Source organism: Dromaius novaehollandiae, unplaced genomic scaffold, assembly GCF_036370855.1.
Source record: "Dromaius novaehollandiae isolate bDroNov1 unplaced genomic scaffold, bDroNov1.hap1 HAP1_SCAFFOLD_31, whole genome shotgun sequence".
Taxonomy (NCBI): domain Eukaryota; kingdom Metazoa; phylum Chordata; class Aves; order Casuariiformes; family Dromaiidae; genus Dromaius; species Dromaius novaehollandiae.
In genome coordinates this window covers 4683488-4697331 of record NW_026991289.1, presented here as the reverse complement: position 1 = coordinate 4697331, position 13844 = coordinate 4683488, and the positions used below count along the sequence as shown (strand labels likewise).

The 13844-nt window shown below is 63.7% G+C and overlaps 1 pseudogene; it reads left to right on the top strand.

The window, feature by feature from the left end:
- The first annotated feature begins 11371 nt into the window (after positions 1-11371).
- LOC135325528 (class I histocompatibility antigen, F10 alpha chain-like) lies at positions 11372-13256 on the top strand (annotated as a pseudogene).
- Positions 13257-13844: the final 588 nt, after the last annotated feature.

Sequence of the window (13844 nt, the reverse complement as noted above, 5' to 3'; positions counted from 1 at the left end):
TCTCCCTTTGGGGAGAACTTGGTCCGGGGCACAGCTGTCCTTTGCAGCATGCTCCCTTTGCTGTCAGAGGAGGGGCAGGACCATTGCACCCAATGGCACAGAGGGGTCAGGGCTGCTGCAGCCATCGGGGCTGGAGGGGAGGAAGAGGATGGCCCACCCACCTTGTTCAGCACCAGCTTCTCCAGAACATGGTCGCACACAGCAGCCCAGATGGGCACGGCCACTGCAAAGCAAGGCAAAGAAACGTCCTGCTCTGGGTGGGCCGGCGTCCCGGAGCTCCATCCCTGTCCCCAGCGCTGCCCTGGCCTCCCCTGGCAGCTCATGCTCGGGGCTCCGTGCCTCCCGGCAGCAGAGTTGGCCAAGAGCAGCCCCGGCGCCTGGGCTGGCGCGGCCTCACCGGGACGCGTGGGCAGGGGCCGGGGCCGCGCGGGAGAGGACATCACACGGGATGTCCCCTATGACGCTCCTGCAGCAGCCCTGCGTGTAGCCAGCACGGTCTGTGCTCAGTGCTGTGGTGGGACTCAGCTGGTGGCACCAGGCCCCAAATCCATTGCAGATGCCCCGCGCTGGGTGTCCAGCATCCACTCGCAGCTCCCCTGCTGTCCCTGCCAGCCGTAGGTGCTTCTGCTGGACACCCCGGCATCTCACAGGGCCCCGGAGCAGCAGGCTTAGGCCACGACATCGAGTATCTGCCCCGAATCACCTTACGGGCCCACAACGCAGGCGCGGACATGTGTCTAAGCCACCGAAGGAAGGGAGCTCTCGTAAATACAGTGGATGGAGCCCAGGCAGAGACACAGCTCTGCGGATCACTCATGTCTCCTGGGCTCAGCTGAGGAGCTCTGCAGGCTGCACTCCACTCTGTGCCCAAGGAGAAGTTTCCTTCTCCCAGGCGTGGGCAGCTGGTGCGTTTCCTGCGGCCAGGGAATCCCCCCCAGCTGATGCCACACCAGGCTGTGTTTCCTCCTCTCGTGGGAAAAGGACACTGTACTTTAGTCTGTTTCTGGGTGAGGGTGGTGGAGCTGCCGGGGAATTCGATGGGCATTAGCTGCTGTTGTAGTGCAGCGCGGAAGGGCCGTTCTCAAAGGTTTCGCTTAAGCGATGAGAACGGGACTCGGTCTCGGCTTGGCAGCGTAAAATGATGAGCCCTGCACAGCTGCCATCTCCGCTGCCGTGGAGGAAAAGGGCTTTGAAAAGAAGAAGGCCTGAAGGTATGGGAGTCCAGGTAGAGTTGTAGCGCTTTTTTGAGAGCTTCCTCTTCTCCTGGCGTTGCTGAGGAGGGAAGGGAAAGGATGGGCACGAATGGGCCCAGCCTTCTCTGGAGCTGTGGCAAGATGTGCTTGTGTTTTAGAGCAGGTGTTGTTACCATCGCCCGGGACTGAAGCTGTAGTTCTCTCTGAACGTGCCATGGGGAAGGTTGCATTGTACTTTGTCTCTGCTGGCAGGCTGATGGTGGCAAGGTGTGAGTGAAGCCATCTCGACTGAAGCTAATGTCTTGCTGAAAGCTGAACTGGAGGACACAGCAATGTTTTGCCTCCTTGAGTTTTATCTTCTGAACTAGCCGACTCTGCTGAATGAGCATCTATTTTGATAGGAATATATTTGCGTTTACCATCTCCTACCCCCACCCAATACCTTCTGCTTGACTTTAGTAGTATCTGAACAGCAAGTCTTGCCTGTGGTCTCTGGAAGGTGAAGTTAAGGCTCTCCATGAGGTCGTAGGGACTTTTTGTGGCCCTGACACGAAAGGGAGATAGTGCAGTGGTGATAGTAGCAACTGGGATTGGGAGCCCAAGAGTTGAGAAGACCTGCTTTTGTTGAAGAAAGCCTTAAGAGCCGTGACGGTGCTTCCTAGTCTTTTTTTGAAAGCAACTAGAAGAAGCTGAGAAGGTGCTTTCACTCTCCGTTCTACTTCTCCCAAGTAGAAGAGTTTGCAAGGCAAAACCCTCTTTGTATGAGCTGATCTGGTATTTGAACTGACTCTTGCCCTCTGCCTAGGGAGGAAGCAGCAGCTGCGGCTTCTTGGAAGACCTAGTTCTGAGCAGGGCTTTAGCATACGTTCTCCTCCGAGGCATGATATTATCTCTGCTGTTTGAATGAATGAAACCAAAGAATGGATCGGGGTCATGTCCCGATCCAATATCGGGAGGGTTGCGTTACGATCCCAAGGATGAGATTAAGACGCTAACACCGGTCAAATATCGTACAACCTTTTAACTTTATTTTCCATGAAGTGGGGAGAAAAGGTGGGGAAAGGTGAAGGGGAGGTGAAGGGGGGAGGGGAAAGAGGGTAAGGGGAGAAGACAGAGAAAGTTGGAAAAGAAGAGAAGCTAGCTACCACCACTCCGAGTCCGATGATGTTCTGCTGACTCCGTTCGAATTACAGCTCGAGCTGGGTGCCTCCGACGAGGGACTCCGAGCAAAGAAATCCCTGGGCAATTATACTTTCCAATCTGAGCTCTCCACCCTTCATGCGGTAGTTTGGACCAATAGTAATATTTTGGTCTGGGGTCTCCTGCTCCTTATTGGGTCTCATCCCTGTCCCTAGGCAGGCTGTTTATCTTTACTGTTGAGGTTTCTGCTGACAGATGTGTCTTGATTCCTCGCGTCCCGCCCTTGTCTCTCAAGGCTCTGACAGAGAGGTGTTGTTCCAGCAATTAGCACTGCCCCAGCAGTGACAGTAGGTGTTATCTCCCAAGGTCCTGACGAAGGGGATATAATCCAGACCCCAAGATAGTCCAGACCCCGTAATTAACACTGTTTCAGCAGTGAGAGGAGGCTTTGTTCCCCAGGGTCCTGGTGCCCAAGGAGGCCTTATTTCAGAGCCTTGACATCCTCCCTCCCGGAGTGTGAAGCACAGGAATGTAAACTGCTTGCAACTCCCTTATCGTTCCAGTTTCAACCAGCTCTGAGGCCCTTTTCTTACTGAACTAGGTAAAAGTTCATTATTTTATCTAAATGCGGCCTAAGGCTTCAACAAACTTAGCTCCTCATGCTAAGCAAGTTTTAGAGAAGTTGTGCTAAGCGGCTACCTCTAGACAGTTTCAGTTTGCTATTCCTTGACACAAGGATCCTGCCTGGAAAGTACCAAGTGTGATGACATGGCTCTAGGCCTGGCAGGGCAGGTGGGGTTTTTCCTGCATGCTGCCAGTGAGGGGAATGGGCTTGAGCAGCAGTGCTTGGATCCAGCAGGTCAGCCCCTGGGTGTGCAGCTGGTGCTGGCACCAGGGCTTTGGTTTCCTGAGCGTGGGCCCCTCTTTGTGCATGAAGGCTGGCGTGGAGAGATGGTCCCCACGTGCCCCCGGGGGCAAAAGCAAGAAAAGCCCAAGCCCCGTGGGTAGGAAGAGGTGCACAGGTGAGGGCAGGGCCTGCTTGCCCCGGTGGCCTGGCGGTCCAGCAGCTGGACGTCCCGAAGGCGAGCCAGCAGCGAGGCACCAAGGCTGGGGGGTGTCACGCTTCATCAGGAGGAGAGTGTGCCCGTGTGCTGCCATGAGGCTCAAGCCGGTGGCCAAGGTGGTGAGGAGAGCCCAAAAGTCGGCGCCCCTGAGGGGAGAGGAGGATGCATGGAAGAGTGAGGAAGGGATGGTGTGGGAGGGCAAGGCAAAGGTGCAGGGTGATGTGGAGCAAAGAAAGCCTGGAGGGGCCCAGCGCAGTGCGTGCACGCCAACGGGGAAGTGCTTAGAGAGCAACAGTCTGGAGAAATCAATCTCTGGCACCTTTTGTGGGAAATCTGCAGAGCCGGGCACCTGTCTCGGGGGTCTGTCCGCTAATGCCTGCAGCCTGGGGACCAGACAGGAGCACTTTGCAGTCTGTGTGCAGCTGCGGGCCTGCAGCGTGGCATGCCTGGAGCGCTGCGGTGGATGGCTGCAGCCTCTTTGGGAAGGCCCGTCTGGGAAGGGGCGGAGGGGCAGTTGGCCTTTCTGTGAGAAAGCAGCGGGAATGCAGGAAGCTCTGCCTAGGGCTGGACGGTGAGGCATATGGGTGAGGCTTTGTGGCCCAAGCAAGAGGAGTGGTCTTGCAGTGGCTGTGTGCTCTAGAGGGCCTGAAGAAGGGCAGCATCTGCACGGTCTGGGAGGCAGAGAGGTGGGGAGAGGAAAATCCCTGCTGCGGCACAGATGGCAGCTCGGAGCTGGGCTCAGAAGCTGGCACCAGAGGCTTGGAGGCAAAGCCGTGGGGCTGGAGGTGCCCCCGGTGAGCAGCAAGGCCTTGTGATGTCGGTGCTAGCACGGTCACCAGCGAGGCCTTGTGATGCGGGTGCCCTGGTCACAGCAGGAGGTGGTCACGGGGGTCCCCATGGCAACGTGCAGGGCTTTGTGATGGGGGTGGCATCGTGCCCCCAAGGCCATTGTGATGGGGCGGTGCCCGTGGTGACCGAGTCCGTGCTGGGAGCAGAGCCCCTGGGTGTGCCCTCTGAGGAGAGCAGCTCGCTGAGGAGGGAGCAGCTCTCTTGAGGGCCAGAGTGGCAGGTGCGCAGGAGAAGCTCCTGCAGATGGACAAGGGGCGGCAGGCGAATGCCGGCTCCCAGCCCGTGGATGGGCTTTCTGTGAGGCCGAAGCGCAGAAGCAAGGTGAGCGGTGGGGCTGGAGGGAGAGGCAGGCAGCAGGGCCGGGAGCCGCACGGAAAGCGTGAGGACGGTGGGGAAGAGGAGGTGGGGCAAGCGAGCCAGGCCTGATCTTCTCCGGCCAGGGGGTATTTCTTGCTGGTGCTGGGGGTTTTCTGGTGCACAAAGCACACCGACCGGGATGCTGCAAGGCCCAAATGGAGCCTGTGAGCTGTGCTGAGGGTCAGAGAGCACCTCTGGGCTTAGCGCAGCTGGGCCGTGCTCGGCCTTGAGCTTCCCTTCGACATGGGGCTGGGCTTTCCTGTGCCTGAGGGGCCACTTGTACGAACGCAACCGCCTCCATCATGGGCTTTTTTCTCCCTGCAGGGGGGCCAGCGGGAGCCGCGCGCAGCACTGCAACGCATCCCGACCCCGACTTCGTCGCACCGAAGGGACAGGCGGCCGTTGCTGCCCGGCCCACAGAGCTTGCAAGGCCTCGAACACCTCATTGCAGAGGTACCGAGCTGAGCAGCGATGGTGGCAAAGCCTCTGCCTGCCTGGCTGCAGCTGCGGAGAAGCAGGCGGGAAGCGGTGGGAGAGACCAGGAGGTCTCAGGCTCCTCAGGGGAACTGCCTTTGCCCCTGTCCTGCGCAGTGCTGATGAGCCCTGTCCCCATGCAGCCTTTGGGAGCAGGGTGGGAGCCGCCTGCGTGGCAGAGCGCTGCCGCTGTTGAGGGCATCAGAGGTGCTGGAAATTGTGGGAAGGATGGAGAGTGGGGGCGGGGGCTGGGGGGGAGGAAAGGGCTGCAATCACTTTCCTATCTCCTGGGCTTGGATTGCAGACGGTGAAGGACACTGCCAGAGATGTTCTCATCGCAGCGTTCAAGAGAGAAACGGAAACACTCCATCTGCCCAGCTTAGCACCTCGTGCACCCAAGGCAGCTAGGCAGCTCCTTGGAGGCCTGGAGGCCTCTGCAGCTAAAACGGCAGGATCTGCCCGTGGAAGCAAGCTGCCTGCTCTGGAGACATCCTGCAGATCTTCTGCAAGAGGCAGGGCCAAAGCCAGGGAGCAGCTGCCGCCTCTTAGTGCTGCTGTGATGTGTCTGGAGTGCAGGAAGAGCCTGGCAGAGGAAGGTCTACAGGCAGTGCATCTTCCTTTGCCTGCCCTTCAACAAGGCAAGCGGGAAGCTGGGGCTCTGCCCCGGGCACTTCAAGCTCCTGTCCGCTGCTTGCCTGAGGCCAGGGCTGGGTCTTCCGCGCTGGGAAAAACAAGGCTGCTGCGAGGTGATGGTGCCAGGGCAAGTCTTCCTGTGCAAAGCCGGCAGCTGCCAGGAGGCACCTCCTTTGTTGCGGGAGCACAGAGCATTCCTCAAAGGCAGATGCGAGGCATGCCAGCATGCAAGGAGCAGCATGAGCCGTGGCCAGGCTGCCTGACAGAGCCAAGGCTGCCACCGTTGCCGCTGAGGGTGGCTTTTTCGAGAACTGTCGAAGGACTGTGCCAGGAGCCAGGTAGCAAGGTGCTGGCAGCTCCCAGAGATGCCTGTGCGCAGGAGACCAAGGCACAATGGTTGGAGACGGCGCACAGGCAGGACTTGGTGCGGAGCAAGGCCTCAGCGTCCCAAGGTGTTGAGCTGCAGCCTGCAGAAGGGCAAGTTTCCCCCGCTGAGAATCCCCAAGGAGAATCAGCCTCTTCTGGCGTGGGGGAGGTCCCGCAGTGGGAGACAATGGCCAAAGATGTTTCACAGCAGGTGGGGCTCAGCAGCCCCCACTTCGCAGAGGTGCCACCCAGCTCTGCCAAAGCCGTTGCTGGCAGTTGCCCCAGTGAAATGGTCACAGCAGAGTCCTCCTGGCCTTCCTGGCCTGAGCCTGCTGGCCTTATTCAGAGCATCCTTGCAGATGCGTGCATGGAATTGAGGGCTGAGAGCCAGAGACTTGCTGCACACAGCCCTGTAGCACCTGCCGCAGCTCTGGAATCCACAGGCCTTGAGCTCGTGTCTGCAGCCTGGAGCTGTGCTGATGACATGAGTCTTGGACGTGACCGGCAGCTGGTGCAGCCTGATGTGGACAAAGGCACAAAGGAGCTCAGTGCAGCCGTGCCACGGAAGATATCGGCACATGCCCTTGGTCCAGCAGCAGTGGCAAAGAGAGCCCAAGAGGAGGGCAGCGAGCATGGCAAAAGCACAGCTGCCACAGCTCTGCAAGGGCCTGATGCCCACACTCGTGACAGCAAAAGGAAGGTCACGGGGGCCGGTGCACCAGCTTCCCCGGGCAGGGGCCATGGACTGGTCACACTAGGATGGCAGCTTGCAGTGCAGAGGCCCAAACAGCAGCCTCTGGGCATCATCTGTCGCCTTCGAGGCACGCCGCTGAGCATACACCCCGACAACCCCGCGCAGTATCTCGCCGTGCTCTCAATCAAAACAGAGACGCTGGAGGAGCTCGACAGGAGCTGCGTGGCGCGCACCGGGCAGAGCTTGGCCCAGCTGCGAGAAGCCTTTCTGGAGAGGAAGGAGCCGAGGCCAAAGGAGAGGGAGGGCAAGGAGCGGAAGGGCAAGGGGAAACGTTTCTCCCTGACAGCATCAGGATGCCTCAATGTTCGCCCCAAGGAGGTGAGTGCAAAGGGTGGGCCGGGGCAGATGGTGACCCTCCGTGTGCTGGGGCCAGCCGCTGCGCCCTGCTGCAACAGCGTGATGGTGGCAGTGCTGGCAGGGCTGCGGGGGGCATTGCTGGTGGGAAAAGCAGCTGCCTTCACAAATCTCCCTCTCTGGCTTCAGCTCTGTGCCAGAAACTCCTTCTATAACCTGTGGCAACCGGAGGTGACGCGAGTGGAGCTCCTCAAGGACGCGAGGTCCAAGTGGGAGGTGCAGGAGCGGCTGTACGCCCATGCGCCCAGGAGGGAGCTGGGAGCTGGGAAGAGAGTCCGGGGAGCGCCGGAGGATGGTGGCGTGGAGTGGAGCGATGAGGAAGAGGACGTTGATGAAGAGCCTTTGCAATGGGAGGAGCTGGAGAAAAACACGGCCTTGGTCATGAGCTGGGTCAGACCGAGCCTCAGGAGCCTCTTGGCAGACCCACAGCCGTGTCCTGAGGAGGTGCCCTGCTCCCCCGTTGTGAAGGGCAGAGATGCTGCCAGGGAGGCAGCTGGTGACCTGCAGAGCACGCCTCTGGCCCCAGCAGTGCCCCGAGGAGCCGAGGCAGCAGCATCTCCTTTGGCAGGAGGCTGCCAGGATGCGGGGGACAGTGTGCCTCTGGCCCCATCGGCCAGCACAGGGACAAAGGCGGAGGCCTCCCCCGCAGCCAGAGGCCCTGAGGATGCAGGGGAAAATGCTCCTCTGCCTCCATCGCTTCCCGCAGAGGCTGCGCCAGAGGCCTCCCACTTGTGCGGAGGCCCTTGTGGGGAGAGCAACAGCCTGCCTCTCCAACCACCGTTCCCCGAAGAAAGCGCAGCAGAAGGCTCTGCCCTGGCCGCAGGCCTTCCTCACCAGGTGAGCAAGGAGCATGGCGTCGGCACCCACCACCCAAGGGAGGTGCGGTGTGAGCAGCGTCTGGGGTGTGCAGGGTGGGTGAGAAGAGCTGCCCCATCGCATGGGTCCCCCGCGGCCGTGGGAGAAGCTGTCCCCCCAGCCCTTTGCCCTCTGCACTCTCTGCCCTGGGGAAGATGCCTGGTGCTCTGCGTTTCCAAGTGCCAGAGGCCCAGGGCTGACGTGCCCTGCCCGGCCTGCACAGCACCCAGCCCTGGGGCATGGATGCTGAGCGAGGAGGGCAGGGGCAGCCCCAGCAGCAGCCGCCTCCCTCAGCCAGCGAGCCAGCCCCCTTGTGCCCCGCACCCGGCCACCTCCATCCCCCGCTGCCCGTCGTGGCCCCCGGCCCAGCCCTGCTGCTACGGCCCCAAGACAAGCCTTGTGCCACTGCCCAGCCAGCTGCATGTGCCTCCCTTGGGGCTCGCGGCCACTCACAGCATCCCCCCACCCCAGACCCTTTCCCCCCTCACATATCCCAGGGCACCAGGATGCTGAGCATGGCCAGCTGATACCACACAGGGGTGTGTTGCTGCTCTCCCCATGCAGGTTGCCTGGGAGCCCAAAGAGGAGCACAAGTCGTCGTCTTCCCTCCGGCCCACGCCAGAGGTGGACTCAGGTAGGTACCCAAGTCGAGAGCCGTTCTGGGGACGGCACAGCGAGCGGCACTGAGGCTGGCAGCAGGAAGCACCCAGGGGCTGGCCATGCCGAGGCCGTGAGCCCTCGGGAAAGCCCTTGGTGCCAGGGACAGGCGGGTGCTTGCCCTGTGCCTGCCCAGCCCCTCGCCCACGGCTCTCCTTCCTCCACAGGCATCACCGCCCTCCCGCATGCTGCGGCTTCCAGGCGATGGCCGTCGCGGCTCAGGACAGTGCTTCGGGCTCTGCGCAGAGCTTTTAGCTGCCGCTGTGTCTCAGGGCAGTGAGAGGAACAGCGCGAGGATGCAGCTGCCAGACAGGTCGCCCGAGATGGTGCATGGCGCAGAGCAAAGAGGCAGAGCGACGGAGGCTCTCTCCTGGCTGCTACAGCAATGCTGCCGCATCGTGTCCCACTGCCCATGTTCTGCTCCAAATAAACCCTCGGCAGCTGTTCCTGCCGTGTTACTTGGTGTCAGGGAACTGTCAGGAGAAAGACTAGTGCAGGCGCTGCCAAGGAAGGCAGTCAGGGCTGCAGAGAAAGCCCTACAAGCAGTCGCAGAGTGAGAGAGCAGCTGGGGTGGGAAGGGTCTTCCGGAGGTGTCTGCTGCAACCTCCTGCTGCAAGTGGAGGCAAGCGGAGGAGGTTTCGCAGGGCCTGTCAGGGTCGAGCTCTGACTGTCTCTGGCGATGGATTCCCGCACGGCCCTGGCACCCTGCTCCAGTGTTGCACCACCATTCGGCTTCCAAGGCCATTTGCAGTCTCTGAGGGGAATTTTCCCTGCTGCAAGCTGTGCCGTTGCCCCTCGTCCTGTCCCCAGGCCCCTCAGGACGTCTCTGGCTCCATGCTCTCTGCACGCTCCCGTTAGGCACTTGCAGGCAGCAGTGAGGTCCCCCTACGCCTTCTCTTCCGCCGGCTGCACCAAGCCAGCACCCTTGGCCTCTGCTCCTGTGTGCTGTGCTGCAGCTGCCAGGCAGCTTGGGGGCCTGCGCTGGGCTTGCTGCAGTGTGGCCCCATCTGCGTGGGGCAGGGGGCTGGGGATATGGTGCAATGGGGTGGGGGCCTGGGATATGGGTGCAATAGGGCGGGGGCCTGGGGATGTGGGTGTAATGGGGCAGAGGGCTGGGGATATGGGTGCAATGGGGCAGGGGGGCTGGGGATATGGGTGCAATGGGGCGGGGGGCTGGGGAGGTGGGTGCAATGGGGCAGGGGGCTGGGACCATGGGTGCAATGGGGTGGGGGGCCTGGGTTCATGGGTGGTGGTGGGTGCTGATGGGTGGCCACCTGGGCCCATGGGTGACAACACGGGTGCAATGGGGCTGGACACCTGGGTCCATGGGTGGCGGACGGTGCTGATGGGGTTGGACACCTGGCTCCATGGATGGGTGTGGGTGCTGATGGGACTGGATGCCTGGCTCCAGGGGTGCAACGGGGCTGGACGCCTGGGTCCCCGGGCAGCTCCTCACCCATGGGTGCCACCTTGGGCAGGTTTCCACATCTTCCAGTAGATGTACGGGTGCAGGGAGTGGGCCGGGGGCCACCTACCAGCACTCGGCCTTCGATGGGCGCCACTCCCTGAGCTCCCACTGGTGGCCCCGTGTCCCCATCACCATGTCCCCGTGGTCTCCTGTCCCTATCCCTGCCCCCGTCCCTGCATCCTCGGGTCCCCATCTCCACCGCTGGGTCCCCGTCCCTTGGCCGAGCCAAACTCCATCCCCGGAGCTGACCCCCGTCCCCACCGTGTCCCCCCGTCCCTGTGACAGAGCCAACTCCATCAGCATCCCCACGGCATCCCCGTCCCCACGGTGTCCCCATCCCCACAGCATCCCCATTCGCCTGCCGTCCTCGTCCTCACCACGTCCCCATCCCCGTGGTGTCCCCGTCCCCCTGCCCCTGCGACAGAGCCAACTCCATCTCCAGCCCCACGGCGTCCCCGTCCCCACAGTGTCCCTGTCCCCACCACGTCCCCCTGCCCCTGTGACAGAGCCAACTCCATCTCCAGCCCCATGGCATCCCCATCCCCACGGTGTCCCTGTCCCCACCACATCCCCTGCCCCTGTGACAGAGCCAACTCCATCCCATCCCAATGGTGTCCCCGTCCACACATCGTCCCCAACCCCACATCATCCCCATCCCCACAGTGTCCCCCTGCCCCTGTGACAGAGCCAACCCCATCTCCATCCCCACATCGTCTCCATCCCCATGGCATCCCATCCCCACATCGTCCCCACTTCCACATCATCCCCATCCCCACATCATCCCCATCCCCGCAGTGTCCCCGTCCCCACATCATCTCCATCCCCACATCGTCCTCGTCCTCCCACATGGCCTCCGCGCTCCCGCCCATCACGCGCTCCGCAGAGATCTGCCCGGCGCCCTGTGGCGTCACCACTGCCGCGCCGCGCCATTGGCGGGCGGCCGCCGGCGGGGCCAATGGCTGTGCGACAAGGCGGGGCGGGAGCCGCAGATCGGCCCTGGGCAGCGCCCTCCGCGCGCGCCCTCGCTTTCGCTTCTCCCAACCTGCCGCGCCGGGATCTGCCCAGCGCCTGGTGACGCCTGGGTCGACTCGAGCCGCTATTGGCGGGTGGGACAGAGCGCAGCCAATGGCGGCGTGGGGGCGTGGCCCCCGTGAGCTTCGGCGCTGCGTGAGGGCGACGGCGATGGCAGCGAGGAGGCGGTAGCGGGGCGGGCGATGGGGCCGGGGCTGCTGCTGCTGCTGCTGCTGCTGGGGGGCGGTGGGGCGGCGGCGAGTGGTGAGTGCGGGCGGGGACCCCAGCCCCCCTCTGCCCTCCCCCGCTGCCGGGCTCCCCGTCAGCGGCCCCACGGACCGGCCTGCAACCGTCCCCGGGAGGTGCTGCCCCCCCGACCTGCCCCCCGGGACGTGCTGCCCCGCTGGACCCCCTCGGGCTGTGCTGCCCCCCCGGAGCCCCCCAACCTGCCCCCCCGGGACGTGCTGCCCCCCCGACCTGAACCCTGGGACATGCTGCCCCCCCGACCCGCCCGTCTTGTCCCCCCGGGACATCTTGATCCCCCGGATGCCCCCCAATGTGCCCCCCCCCAGCCCCTCACTGCACCCCGTGTCCCCGCAGGCCCCCACTCCCTGCGCTACTTCAACACTGCCGTGACGGAGCCCAGCCCAGGGCTGCCCACCTTCGTCTCCGTGGGCTACGTGGACGGAGAGCTCATCGATCGCTACGACAGCGAGATGCAGAGAGCAGTGCCGGGTGCGGCCTGGATGGAGCAGGAGGGTCAGGACCACTGGGACGAGGAGACCCGGATCAATCAGGACTGTCAGGAGACTTTCCGTGTGTACCTGGACATGCTGCAGAAGTGCTACAACCAGAGCGGGGGTGAGCACGGGCTGGGGCTCCAGGGGCCGGGCCGGGGCTCCCGGCGGCAGCCGCTCGCCATCAGCGCTGGGGGCTGCGGGGCTGGGGTGCCCCCGGCCCTGCGCTGGGTGCCGGGTCCGAGCCCCTCTGCTGCCCCTGAGCCCCCGTCTCCCTGCTTGTGTCTCAGGGTATCACACAGCGCAGCACACGTACAGCTGTGACCTCCTGGAGGATGGCGGGACCCGGGGGTTTAGGCAGCTTGGCTACGACGGGAAGGACTTCATTGCCTTCGACAAGGACACGCTGACATTCGTCGCGGTGGATGCTGCTGCGCTAATCACGAAGAGGAAGTGGGAGGCTGAGAATGAGCCTGAGCGCTGGAAGCACTACCTGGAGAACAGCTGCATCGAGGGGCTGCGGAGATACGTGGAATACGGGAGGGCCGCGCTGGAGAGGAGAGGAGAGGTGAGGGCGAGGCGGGACCCCCCGGACACGGGGACGGGCCCCGGGCTCGGTGCTGGGCCCAGGCGCCTGAGGGCGCTGCTGGCGGCATGGTGCGGCGTGTGTGTCCGGGCCTGGGCGCGAGCTGCCTGACCTCCCTCCCTCGCGCCGTCTCCCCAGAGCGCCCTGCGGTGAGAGTGTCGGCCAAGGAGAGCCACGGCTTCGTGACCCTGTCGTGTCAGGCTCATGGCTTCTACCCGCGGCCCATCAGCATCAGCTGGCTGAAAAAGGGCCGCGTCCAAGCCCAGGAGACCAAGCGGGGCAGCGTCACGCCCAACAATGATGGCACCTCCCTGCCTGGGCCAGCACTGAGGCCCTCCCCACAGAGAAGCACGAGTACCAGTGCCGCGTGGAGCACGCCAGCCTGCCAGAGCCCGGCCTCTTCTCCTGGGGTGAGCGCGGGCGGCCAGAGCTTGTGGAGTGCCCGCTGGGGGCAGCTCCCGGCCCCTGCTCCCGGCCCCGCTCTCTTCCAGAGCCACTGAGCTCCCTGCTGCCCGTTGTCCTTGGGGCGGTCGTCGCTGTGGTGGTTTTCATCGCAGCGATCGCCGGCTTTGTGGTCTAGAAGAGCAGATGGGGTAAAGCGCCAGGGCTGGGGAGGCGGGGGGAGGGAGGCCGGGAGGAGAAGGGGCCCGAGCTGGCGCCCCAGGGCCAGAGCAGAGCCGGGCTGCGAGGGGCCGCGTGGCCTGATGCCTCTTTCTTCCCGCAGGGAGGAAGGAGCAGGGGTACGCGATCGCCAAAGGTGAGTGCCGGGGCCGCTCCGTCCCAGGCCGCGCCTGGCAGCGGGGCAGCATTTGCTCTCTGGTTTCTGGCGGCCGCGGGGCTGGCGTGTCCTGTCCCCCGCCTACCCCCATCTCCCCTCTTCCGTGCCCCACAGCTTTTCCCCGGCTGCAGGGCAGGGAAAGGGTTGGCGTCCCGCCGCTGGAGGCTGAGGCGCCCGGGCGCTGCCCTCTGCTCCTGGCGCCTGTGAGGCGGCTCCAGGGCTGGGTCCCGGCCCAGCGGGCTCTGCCCTGGCCCAGCTTTGCCCGCGGCTGGTGCGGGACCTGCAGTGCCACTGGCACGGGGCCGGGGCTCACTGCCGCTCCTCTCTCACAGGCCACGACGGGGCATCCAGCAGCTCCGGAATGGGTCAGAGCTGGTGCTGGGAGCGGGGCGGGGGGCCCTGGCCCAGCGCGATACCAGGCTGGCACCCGCTGCGGGGCTGCCGGCTGGCTGGGCGCTGCGGCTGGGTTCCTGGGGGCTTCTGCCTGCTCCCCTGGCTCTGGGAGGGGGGATTTAGCCCCGCAGCGCAGCTCCCATGGGGGACGGCGACGTGGGGCTGGGACCTGCAG